This window comes from Dermacentor silvarum, chromosome 5 (assembly GCF_013339745.2).
Source record: "Dermacentor silvarum isolate Dsil-2018 chromosome 5, BIME_Dsil_1.4, whole genome shotgun sequence".
NCBI lineage: Eukaryota > Metazoa > Arthropoda > Arachnida > Ixodida > Ixodidae > Dermacentor > Dermacentor silvarum.
The window spans coordinates 100,921,471-100,934,260 of NC_051158.1; the positions used below are offsets into that span (position 1 = coordinate 100,921,471).

Genomic DNA, 12,790 nt, shown 5'->3' on the forward strand with positions numbered 1-12,790 from the left:
CGAGTGCAGTGACGAGGAAACTAGCATAAATATCTACTAATGAACCCGGCTAATCCGGCTCTGAAATGCTTTTCTGATGACTTCTTTTTTCTTGTTTTTCTTTCTTTTTTTGCGGGCAAAGAAGAGCACATGACTTCAAGGAATGACGCGGACGCAGCGCTTTGTTAGCGTCACTTCTTCAAGTCCTATGTGCTCTTCTTTGTGCACAACAAAAAATTGTTACTATGGATTACCAACATGCCCAAGCATATGCTTTATCTGAATTCCGGCGACGGTCATCAATTGCCGCTACTTTGTTTCTAGCAAACAATCCGCAACTCGCATCTTGTTTCCTATAGAGACCATTTGTTATCGGATGCGATTATTTGAACGCAGATGATGAACTTTTCTGATATCGAAGTGCAACTAAATTGTTGGCGGAATAATTCCCCAGTCAACGCAATAATAATAAAAAGAAAAACAGACGCCCAATTCATCAGCCGAAGCAAATAAAGTTAGTGACCCTACAGTCTTCTAGAGGTGGGGTAGGTGGGGACCATAGGGGCGGCAACTGGCATGATGTGTATTCACGTCCTAGCAGCTCGACTGCTCCGGTCGATCATGTCAGTACGAAAGTACACGGCTCAAGGCTAAATTGAACCCCCCACTTAGTCCATGGCATAATAGTTGCTTACGCTTTCTACGAGGATTTCTTTTTAGCTATACAAACTACTGGCCAAGCACGAAGGGGTTATGACGCCTTCCGCCAGTTGGGCGGCTGCATTGTTTCCGTCGCCGCCTTCCGCTTCCTCCGCGAGATGACTTCATTGTGGCGCGCGCAGAAAGCCGAAGCCCAGAAACCCCGGCAGAACGCCCACGTCTCTCATGTCAACACGCCAGCAGACCACACCCTCGACACACAGCGTCTGTTCTTGCTTGCTTACGCTAAACCTCACGCGGATGAGTGACGTCATCCTCTCTTTGCTTTTTCTCGACCGATAAGGCACCGACAGCGGCGCCGGTAACCGTTCATCCGGTGGTGGATGACAGAAAACTCCCGAAGGTTCTGCTATCCTCCACCAGGGGGTGACGCGGCTCCTCGAGCGAACGCGGCTGGCTCGCCGGCTGCGGAATAAGCGCCGGTGGTTTCGCAACGGTTTCTTTCTGGCGTGCGAGCTAGCGAGTGATAAGAGAGCCGAGGAGAAGGCGATAGTCTGAGTAGGCGACGCCAGAAAGAAAGAACAAGAAAAGGCAAAGGGAAAAGATATCGGGCGAGGAAGGATGGAGGAGGACAAAGTGAACGCGGAGTCCTGGAGAGCGTGATATGCAGGCAGTATATCACGCCTGGCACTGAGAGCACGCGTACGCGTTGCTCACCCGGCAAGTGTGACTCGTAGGTTATCGCGAAGCGGAGCTTAGGAGGCACGTTCGCGATTACTACGACACAATTCGGCAGCTGCTTCTTTTCTCTCACTTCTCCTTCTCCCACGCGGTGTGGAGATAAGCAGCACGTCACGACAATTGGTCCCGCGGGTATCTTGTGCAACAACCTCGCCGTGCCGGCAACGCCAACAAGACGGACGACACCGTAGCGAACGGGAGTTGAAAGGTGAGTCACGGCTGCGTGTTTGTTGTAAGCCGCAACAATGCCATTCAGAAGTGCGCGCAGCGAATGTAGAACAAAGAGGTGTAACGGACGCGGTGACTGCAAAAGGGAGTCTGTGTCAACGAAGACGTCACGGTGCATTCGAGCAACCCGTCGCTTCCCGCGCCGTCGGGACCGATGCGCCGCGTTTCGGATCCGGGCTCCGTGGTCTGCTGCCTTGTCGACTCTGAGACTCTGGTAGTGCTTACAGGAAGCCGCCTACGTGTAACCGTATCTTGCCGAGGCAGCGCCACCATGCCAAACGTGTCGTACGTCGGTGTACAGGGTGATCCAACCTAAAAGGAAGCACACCGTCTCTCTTCAAGGCTGGAAATTAATTATTGCTGTTCCAACGCTGAACTAACAAAATGTCTCATTGGGGTATAAGGCAGCACTGAAGGAGGTGTGGACTTGTACTGCACGCGATTGCAGTGTAGGTGTGATTGAATGCTTTGAGAAACAGCAGTACGGGTTTCCACCGGTAATGCGGCTCCACGGGAGCGTAAGAAATATAAAATTATGAGACGTAGTGATGTTATTGTTTATCGAAATACATAGAGTGATGGAAAATGAACATTGAAGAACTGGTGTGACCTTTTACATATAGCTTTCCAGCTTTGGAAAAGCCATTACGCTTTTCCGGATTTTCATGCGACGAGCCATATTCTCTGACGGGCTCAGGACAATTGCTTGCGAATACAGTGCTCGCCGAAATATAAAAACGACATCATTTCATACTCAGCCATTCCAGTAACGCAGCTGTAGCCAAAATGAAAGTACTCACACCGTAGCCCCTTTTTGATCCCCCAAAATGTCTCAACAGTACTTGGCTTAAGAAGTGCTGCACACCGCGACATGATCTTTTTTGGGGGGATGTTGTCAGGTTGTCGTGACCGGTGAAGAATAAGATAAGACACAGCTACAGGCACGACCTTTCTCTCATTTGGCCATGTCGGGATGCAGAAAAAAACAAATAACATTCGGAAGACAATAGTTGCGAGCACGACCATCGAAATCTGATCCGCAGTTCAAATGTGTCGGTTATTCATACATGACCCATCGTACACTTACGTTCAAGATACAACCTGCAACACTGTGCCCATGGTCGAAGGGGCTCCAGGAATACGGCTACTTCGACAGAAGAAAAATGGGTTTAATAAACAGTGTTATTGCGAACAGTACAAAGGTCTACAATTTCTCGTATGTCGGCGCCGCCGTGAACTTCTGGGCCTGATTCAGGTAGCTTGTTGCAGCTCACATTGAACACGACTCTACATTCCAGAACGCGTTCGCGCACGTTCCAGAATGTACACTATTCCGTCGTGCACCCTACGACTTCATTATATACAAAATTATTTTGCTATAGAATGAGCGACATTAGAGATAGTTCCGATACATGAAGACGCGTCTTTGCACGAGCGATTTTTTTTTAACATTTGTTATGCGTTAAAAAAACAAGCCACCGGAAAAAGCAACATTCAATATTGTGTCAATACATAGAAGGCCAATGTATTTCATCCAAAATTGTAAATGGGCATCGCTTTTGAAGGAAAGTTTACTCCGCCATGACCGTCACTATTCTTTCTTCACAACTGGCCTTTCCTCATTTATATACCGCATTTTCTATCTTCGACCCACATTTCGTCTTAAAGTGAACGTGACATTCCTTCATACCAACATAGTTCCTGTATTTTACATGCCGAAAGCACAAGAGGATCATTTTTCACATGCAAGTTTGTGACGGTGATCCTCAGGTTCTAGTTTTTCAATTTTTTACCCACTCTCCATATTACCCCCCCCCCCCCCTGATTGCTTCACATCATATACTTCCAATTTTCGAATCACGTAGAAAGCATTTCGGTATCAGGTAAGTTGTTCTAATGTTGCCGCCGCTCTCATACTTTTAGCGCCCCCTGCAAAGAACACCATTGTATGTTTTTGCGTGTTCGGTAATTGCATCAAAAACATACTGATATTTGCTTCACTATGCCGCTACACTCTCGCAACGGCAACAATAACAAAAAATAAGCTTTTCTTAGATATGCCCATCGGCCGCCAAGAAATTATGAAAAAACCTATCGTACGGTTCGCTTTACTGGTGTCGACTATGATGTACGGATGTAGGGTTGCGCAACTATTCGAAATTTCAACCACGAATGTAATAGTCTTTGCTATTCGATTCGTATTCGATAAGTAATTATTTGAAATCGTTGAACATTCTCTTCGAATATAAGGAATGACAACATTTATTGGATTGCAGAGGGAGAGAACGAGATGCAAGTGAGCACTGTTCCGGATCATTCTGTCGCAGGAGAGCCTTGGTTCTTGTGCAGGTGTACATGTTCCTGAGCGAAATAGGGCGGATAACCTCCGCTAGATATTATCCAGTAACTGACCAAGAAATCCTACATCTTAGCGGCCCTATTTGCGAGTTGGCTTCCAGTCTAACCATATTTGCATCCTGTTAAACAACGTGTGGTTGCGTAGCAATCAACACATTTTACTTACTTGCTTTCAGGTGCTGTTCCGTTGTAATTTGCAAGTTCCTCAGTTTACCGGACGTCCCGTTGCGAACGCCATTACATGCAGGTATCAATTAATTAAAACAAAGCTTTTTTTTAACCACACGGACCCGACAAATTTGATATTGCACTTCGTTTAAACATCTCTACTACACTGTCGACGTAAGAGGAAGCTTTAGCTCGGGACAAGCTCTAATTTTCTTATTGAAACACATGTAAAACGCAGCATTAATTGCTTTTGTGAGACAACCGCTGAATCGATTTGACTTAAATGTGTTGCATTTGAGAGTGCAAGTTAAATTCAAGTCACTGTAGCAAGGAGAATTTTGATATAAGGATAACAATATTTTAGAAAGGTTACTGAAAATCCGTAACTCTGTCCAAAAAAGATATACAGTCGAACGCGGATATATCGAATCTGAAGGGAATCACAAAAAAAGTTAGATATAGAGGTAATTCGATATATAAAATAATTGGCGCTGAGGCAAACGGCGGCTTACCGATTGGCGCGTCCGAGGGCCGCTAAGTTGCTTCACCCAACTCGGGGGAAAAAAAGCAATCACACTTTATTTACCTGCAAAAAAATTGCTGGACCACCTTCAACTTCGTTGCAAAGTTCAAGTTGATTATTTTCTTTACACTTGCCGCGGCCACGAACTCACGAATAGGCACATAGCCCACAAGATGACGCAACAAAAATCGGAAAGAAGGAACGTTGACGTTCGAGGTATCACGCGGACTAGCCCAGCAGCGCGATGGGGTTCCCTGACTGCACGCGCCACCCCCACACGGCTCAACAGGCTGCACATTCTCTGCACAATGAAGTGCACATTGAGGCCTTCGGCGTGGCGCCGCGTTCTATATATCGAATGCGCTGCTAAACGGGGGCTCTACATACGCGTGCACCAGCCCTATACATTTGCAAGGGATTTTCAAGGGGACATTACAGCTCTTCGATATACACAGTAATTCGTTATATGTGGGTTAACTATATCCGGGTTGGACTGTATCGCGGTTATGTAAACTGCATCCGTTAGAGCATCTGAAGCGGACAAATTGGATATATGAATTTACAGCGTATCTAAATTTGTTACAATACTTACAAGGGTATTGGAAAAGTTCCACTCACAAATTAGTCGTATACTTGATAAGAGTGTACATGTTATCAATTGTGTCCGCTTCAGATTTACTATTAAGGGCACTTTACAGAACTCTGATATCTTTTTGCATTGCTGAGTGAGAGTTAAATGTTCTAAAAGCGAAACTATGCAGCTTACAACTCTCAACAATTTTTATAACATTATCTACGGTGCAAATAAAAACCCACTTTCTTGCAGTCAAATATGTTGTAACGTTTTCTTTTAAATGTAAGATAATACACAAAATTCGGCGCAGTAGTTGCCGAGAAAATGATTTCTCCGCTCCCCTATATTAATATAAATTATTAACATTAACAAAGCTTTACACCCTAAGTAAAGCTTTTTCATAAGGAAAAGCACTGGAAATGTTTCTAAAGGCAAGAAGTTCCTGAACATTATGGAAACATTTATTAGCTAACTTCCGGCACGAATAACAAGCGTGCCTAAAAAATACGCCTTTCTCGAATTCCCGTTTTATTTTTCTAACTTAGCGCAAACCTTCGCTCACACTGTCTGTTCTATATCATAACGGCCGGCATTTAAGGGTTACCTCAGCTAGGAAAAGTATGCAAGTGAGCATGTGTCACGTCCCTCCATTGCGCTTTGGATAAAACAAAAATTTCACACTATCGCTACGGACGGTCATCACAGAAACATACTCGAATCAGCCCTGAAACGTTACCGAAATATGGAAGGCTGTGAAATATGGCAGAATAACAGAGTTGCCGAGGACCAGAAGCGTGACTCATTCGTCAACGCTGTCAGGCAAACACCCCTCTCTACCTGCGCACCTTCATGCGTGCGCTTGACATCAACACACGGCGATATCTTTACGAGACCTGGCAAGACACGACTTGCCCGGATCGTGTGGTGAGAATCGTGATAAGTGCGCCCGTTTTCGTACCATGGAGCTCTTTTTACAGAGATCCTTTATAGACTGGCTGGAGCTGAAGCTTTAAATCAGAGGCGTATAAGAGATGTGAAACAATATCGGAAATCAACCTATATAATTTTTCTTTAAACTACGTACACCCGGCGACAAAATAAGCCGGGACATGAAGTCTGAGAAAAAGCTGAATATCTTCGTAGCCTGTAGCAGTAGCAAGTAAAACTGTATACGACAATATTGTTAGCATATTCTAGTCGAAGCCCGAAATGCAAATACCAGGCTACATTGTGAGGCTGCGGATATATTTAGCTTTTTCACAGATTTCATGCCCCGCCTTATTTTGTTGCCGGGTGTACATAGTTAACTTGCCAAATAAGGGTGACACCTGGTGTATTTTTTAAATTTTTTAGGAAAATAGCGTATTTTTGTATAGGTTTAGAATATTTGTCCCAGGTGAGGAAAATTTCGTCCTGGTCCGGGATGAATGGATGGAAACTTTTATTGAGCGATGGTAAGATTCCCGGTGAGTCTTCGAAGATCGAAGGCTCTTGGTCTCGCGGTGGGGGGGCCCTCAGTCCAGGCCTCCGCTCGCCGTCGCCGCCCTGCGTACCCTGTCAATCAGGCTAAGCTGATCGTCCAAGGCCTCGCTGGCTAACAGCGACTACCACCGCTCCGCGCTCGGGTGTTGGATGGTCCTGGTCAGGGACGAATTTTTCGTCAACTGGGAAGCGTTCTTTTCTGAGAAACACGTATGGGCTTCCTTTGGTGCTTCATGCTACATTCGGGTTGTTGACAGCTGACAAGAACTTTATAGAAAGGTCCTGAGGAAAAAGATTGGGGGAGCCGAAGGCACCCCAATCAAGTTGGTGGCTCCGCCCATGACGGAACCGGGAGCTGGTGGCTCTCGGCGACGTCGAGGGCTCTCTGGACGGCCTGTCGTTGATGCGTGAAGTCCGCGCTTTGCAGTAGGGCGTCCCACTTGGACTTGTTAAGATCAGAGCCCGCGTTGAACGGGCACAGCCAGAGCATATGGTCGAAAGAACTCGTGCCCACATTTGGAGCACGATTGCGAGAAGTTTGAATCTATCCGATTGAGAGCTCTCGGGGTGAGGTCGAAGGCGGATGGCAATTTTTCCCATTCATGAGACTTCTTCCACCTTGCGGGATTCTGCAGAACTGATTTTCCATAGAGTATTTTTTTATCGCCTCAGGCAGGATAGCTACTTCTAGCCATTCAGCTTCATTACTGAAAGGCGGACATCACTTGTGAGAGAAATCGAATTCTACAATCGACTAATTACCAAAAATCAGTGGTTAACTTTATTATTATTTACTTTACGGCACGCATTGCAATTTTCGAATTGTAGCCAGTGAGTTGGCAAGGCATATCAACTTGCAACGAATTGTCAGGATGAGACCAGTTTCGATTTATTGATTCCGAGAGTGTACCACGGAATACATGTGCGTTCCGGTTACTTTTGTGCTTCAAGGCATAAAATGGCGGTTTGGTATAAAAGTAGAACAATAGTGCATTAATACAGCAAATTTCATGGTGCTTATCGAAACCCGTGCCATCCTTAGAATGCATTTTGACTCGGGTTAACGCTCAGGCTAGGCACATGCGTAACGGAGTAGGAGCAAAATAGGAGGTTTTTTAACATATTGAAGCAAACAGTGAGGTTATAGTCAGGGCTCTCTCAGACACATTCGAGAGATCCCTCTAAAGCAGTTAATTTCCCCTGGTTCCTTATACAAGGGAATTGGGTGACTTAGCTCCGGCCAATCAGAGGGGTCGCATTGTTCACGGCATCAGCCCATGGTCGCACCACTTTGCTGGACTCCGCCTCTGATGTCCAACTTTCGAACCCGCCTACGCTGCAATGACGAAGGAATCGGGAAACAGGAGTCCACGCTGTTCCCACGAAAGTCGTCGACATTGGCTCTTTGCCGCAATTAGTGGGCTCTCCGGGATGGTCGGCTTCTAGTGATTTGAGAAGCCTGGCCTTGACGGTAGTTTATGCTTCCACGGGATGCGGTGGTTGCTGTCACCTCTAAGGAAGCTTCTGCGCACTAGTCCTTCACTCACGCAGCGAGATTTTGAGAAATGTTTATATCTACCACTCGGCCACGTATTCTGCGGCAGATTTTGGCACTTGGGTGGAACTACTTAACCGTTAATAAATTTACCTGGGAATACAAACATATCCCGCAATACGGGCTATTCATTTGCGCGGTATCAGGTGGAATGCCATGCAATACTCAATTGTACCGAGGAATACACACCGTATTAAACGGAGATAGCGGTGCCGAGTACAAGGCAAGGTAGACAGAATGTTCGACGTAGTGGTTTAGTTGTCACAATGACACGAGTTCTTGAAGTTCGGGAGCCCCGGTCGGACATATCGCTTCGAGAAAATCAGCGCCCACCATGCCACCAAGCAAGAAAACCCTTCAAGGAAGCATCGTGTACAAGTATGGACAAAATGAATAGAACAACCGACAGCGATTGTTCTGTCCTACCTAATCCTGTCTATGTGTGTGTCCGCTGGAACAATGCACCTTCCAAACCCGAACCAAGTAGACCTTCTCGTTGCCCTTACCCAAGGTGGAAGAAAAATTACTGCATCAAGCAGCCTGCGCATTTCGTAACTGCCAAGATTTAAAGCTCTCCTTTGCAGCAGATTTATGGGAACTCCTATAAGTAGCAACCCCCAGGACTCACGCCACTTTGCTGATATATGACAACTCGACTGGTCTGGCTTAGGAAGCGCGTCATACTACGATGTACAAACTGTATCCACTGCCTGCGCGTATATAGGAAGCGCTCGTGCCTTGCCGCGGCTGCAAGCCCGTCGAAACGTAAACACGACGGATGTTTGGACTCTGCGACGTCAAAACGCAAAAAGCGGCCTTGATCCGAGGTGAGTCTGAGCAGGCAGGATGTATTCTTGGCACGGGGCTCCTCCTCCTGCCATCGTGCTCCGATTCCGATCGCCCTAACCCTTTGCCCTCGACGTCTGTCGTGAGGCGAGCTTTACAAGCAAGCCATTTTACTACAACGCTGACCCTTTTAAATGCTATTAGCATTTTGGGGGGAACTTCACCCAGATTGCGGCCTCATACTGTCTGTACGTTATCGGCTAACCTCCTTTGCGCAAACTTGGCTCACTGGGTAGTACACGCTCTACAGGGGAGGGCATCAGTCAGCATGCTGTGCTTATGAACAGAGTTCAAAAGCAACTGTAGGACCAACTTGGGCGCACTGACCGTGTCACACTGGGGCATCTGCTGCTCTTCAATGAACCTCTTTGACGCCAACTTGGGTTACTAGCTTTGTGTCATTGAGTATGTGCCGCTCTTCACTGTAGTCATATCATAAAATAAAACTCATCATCACAAATTACACATCCGTCATAAGAAGGATTGCTCATCACATTAAAACGTCACCAATCGTCTCCATAGGATGAATGCGGCGCCGATTTGTGTATTGTATGTAGAAACGCACTTGGGGAAACGCCGCTCCCTTGTACCCTTTCCCATTCTAGACCCCCATAGTTGTCGTGCCCCTACTGGTGGGAATTGCCAGTTGCTTCTCCTTCTTTCTATTCTATTTGATAGTTTTCATATGTACTACACAATAGAAGTTGGAAGGCGATCGAACCTCCAGTCGAAGTCGATCAAACAGCGAGATCGGCACACATTTTTTAGATCACGCTATCTTCGCGGCCAGCTTGCATTTTTCAGACCGCACTATTCTCGGGATCGGCCAACATTTCGATGACATACAATGACGCGTTAATTATGTTAAGTAGTATCCTGAGTTTTACATGCCAAAACTACGATCCGATTATGAGGCACACCATCGTTGGGGGAAAAGCGCTCCATGTCCTAATGGTTACAGTGTTGGCCTTCTGTGCTAGATGTACTCTGCGCGAATCCAGCTGTCGGGCCATTGTGTTAATTCATTTGTGTGAATGTATATATCTGCTTGTCCTGTTCTTCTGCATCGCGACAATATTATCATGCTTTAGTGACGCTGAACAGCCACAGTGACACAACGCAAGTCAAGAAACTGTCTATTGGGCGAACCTGTGCTCAGCAAAACACTAATGATAGCGTTGAGCGCACTCAATGATAGCGTTGAGCGCACTGGTAGGTCGTCGAAATTTGATCTACGGGTCAGGCGCGTTGGCTGTTTATACACGATTCGTCGAAAGTTCCAGCGTAAGCGCTGGTGCTCGCGTACCTTGCAGAAAGTGCAACTCTCTTCGCGTCCCGCACACAATCTCATTAATCAAGGTTCGAGCTCTATGACAACATAGAGAATGGGCTACATCAATCGAGAGAATGTTCGAATACATCGCAAGCAGGTCTTGCGCCGAGCGATAACACGTATTATTTGTTAGGTGATGAAACGTGCTCACCCAAAAAAAAGATAAACAAGTAAGCGTGTCAATATATATATATATATATATATATATATATATATATATATATATATATGCCCCTCGACACAACTCTCCCTGTTCACGCGGCACCCACCAGTGAATATGCACTTGATGCCGTCGCCCGCGCTGCCCACGCAAGGGAATTGCCCGTGACCGCCTTCTGAACTCCCTAGAGAATCAAAGGCGCTTGTACGACCGGCGACACCGAGACGTGCACTTCCCGCCTGGTTCTTTGGTGCTTCTATGGTCTCCGTCGCGTCAGGTTGGCCTGTCAGAAAAACTGCTGTCTCGTTACACAGGCCCCTACCGAGTGCTTCGTGCCGTGACTCCCGTCACCTACGAGATCGCCCCTGACGCCCCATCTGCTTCCCAGTCCAGCGATATCGTGCACGTTACACGACTGAAGCAGCATCACCCTCCCAGTGATGACACTTAGACGCTCCGGCACGTCGCTTCTGCCGCCGGGGGATTATGCTACATGCGTGTGGTATTTAATTGTTTGAACGAGGCGCGCGGGCGCCATCACTCGAGAAGAGGAAGAACGCGCTGGGCTCGCGCTGTGAATCTAACTGGTCAGCGCTGCAATACAACCTGTAAATAGTTGCGCGTCTTACTGACTCGTACTTCGCGTAACAATATATACATATATGGTACCGCACCCTACCATCTACCATATATATATATATATATATATATATATATATATATATATATATATATATATATATGTATATATATATTGTAGCGAAGAAGAGAGACGCTAGAGGGTCGAGCGCTCTTGATCGGCAACGGCTCTCGTGCTTGAAAGCTGTTACTGCGCTGACCGTTGACGTTGCGCTGCTCCAAGCTCTGCCGAATAAACACCTTTAGAATTGGTGGATTGTGCTCGGTAACCTCAGACAATCATCCTGGAACTCCGATCCCGTACCCTACCATCTACCATGCCCCAACACACTTCCGAGCAAACGCCTTATCCCGCACCAACTGCGTGTCCCGGGGTACCTCGTCACCGCGACCCTCCTATGTAATCTGGAACATCTTGGCGACCAGTGGTCCCAGGGGAACAACTAAGTAGAACATATCGGCCCACATTTTAAAGACGATAGCCTTTCTTGGGGAACTTAAACGCTGAAAATTTGGTCTGTCTGTCTGTTTGTCTGTCTGTCACCCGATTCAGCCACCCGGCCAAAGTTGGACCACTTGCTTACCGCCCACACTACTTAAACTGGTACGGCTGTTCATACTTGTGAACGTTATCGATCACAAAGTAAATATTACGCATATCTGAGGCGCAACATCACTAGGTAAGTATTAGGACGTGTGTTCCTTTAATAGAAAATACATAGATACGTAACTCTAAAGACCCTAGTTTCTTAAGCTGCGCTGAAAATGCCATGCTATGCGCGCTGACGAACGACGTTCCCCGACTGCGCGCCGACTAGCGCCCTCTGCCATGGAGGAAGGAAACCCTCTGCACAAGCTAATGTTTCTCTATGTATTGCCAGATGGCATCCATGTCTCACGCAGCGCCTCCTCAATTTTATCAATGCCAGCCAGATGCGGCCGATTCAACATAAAGCGCTGTCTGAGGCAGGGCAAAACATAAATGGCCGCTTGATGAAATAATGCGGTAAAATGAAATCTGTTCAAACAAACCTTCATGCCAGGACGGAAATGGTACGAGAACAGCATCACGGGTGGCCGCGGATCAGACCAGCACTCATGTAGTACGGCCGGCAGAAGACTATCGTCTTTCGACGACATTTGCAGCGAAGCACGCAGATACGCGGGAAATTTTTTAGGCTGCACTACATCCGGGATCGGCCCACGAAAGAGTTTAGAAACATACCCGATAGCGGACAGTGATAGTAAAGCGCTAAGACAGATTTCGTCTTTCAAATAGTAAGAATGCTCTGTGCTTCATAAGCAGATCGAAGCATAACAACAGAGAGCATGGACATAGAACCAAGGCACCGACGTTAATCCCGTGCAAGAAACATAAGTCTATAAAAATTAGACTATGAAAAGCTTCGTGAAGATGTGGGAGATCGATTAGTACGAGAGAGAGAACATTGGCGCCTCCTTCATGGTCCAGAAAAAAAGTTGCCGAGTACTTGGTGCATCGAAAAGTCAAGTTCGCATTGCTATGAAAATTACGCAACAGGGAA

General features: G+C 46.6%; 1 protein-coding gene across 1 annotated transcript in view; it reads left to right on the forward strand.

Annotated features, from left to right (window-relative positions):
• Positions 1–1,261: 1,261 nt before the first annotated feature.
• Positions 1,262–12,790, forward strand: part of LOC119453673 (probable G-protein coupled receptor Mth-like 11) — a 45,610-nt gene continuing 34,081 nt past the window's right edge. The window contains 1 exon segment of the mRNA XM_037715721.2: positions 1,262–1,588. The gene's annotated coding sequence lies outside the window, so the exon portion shown is untranslated.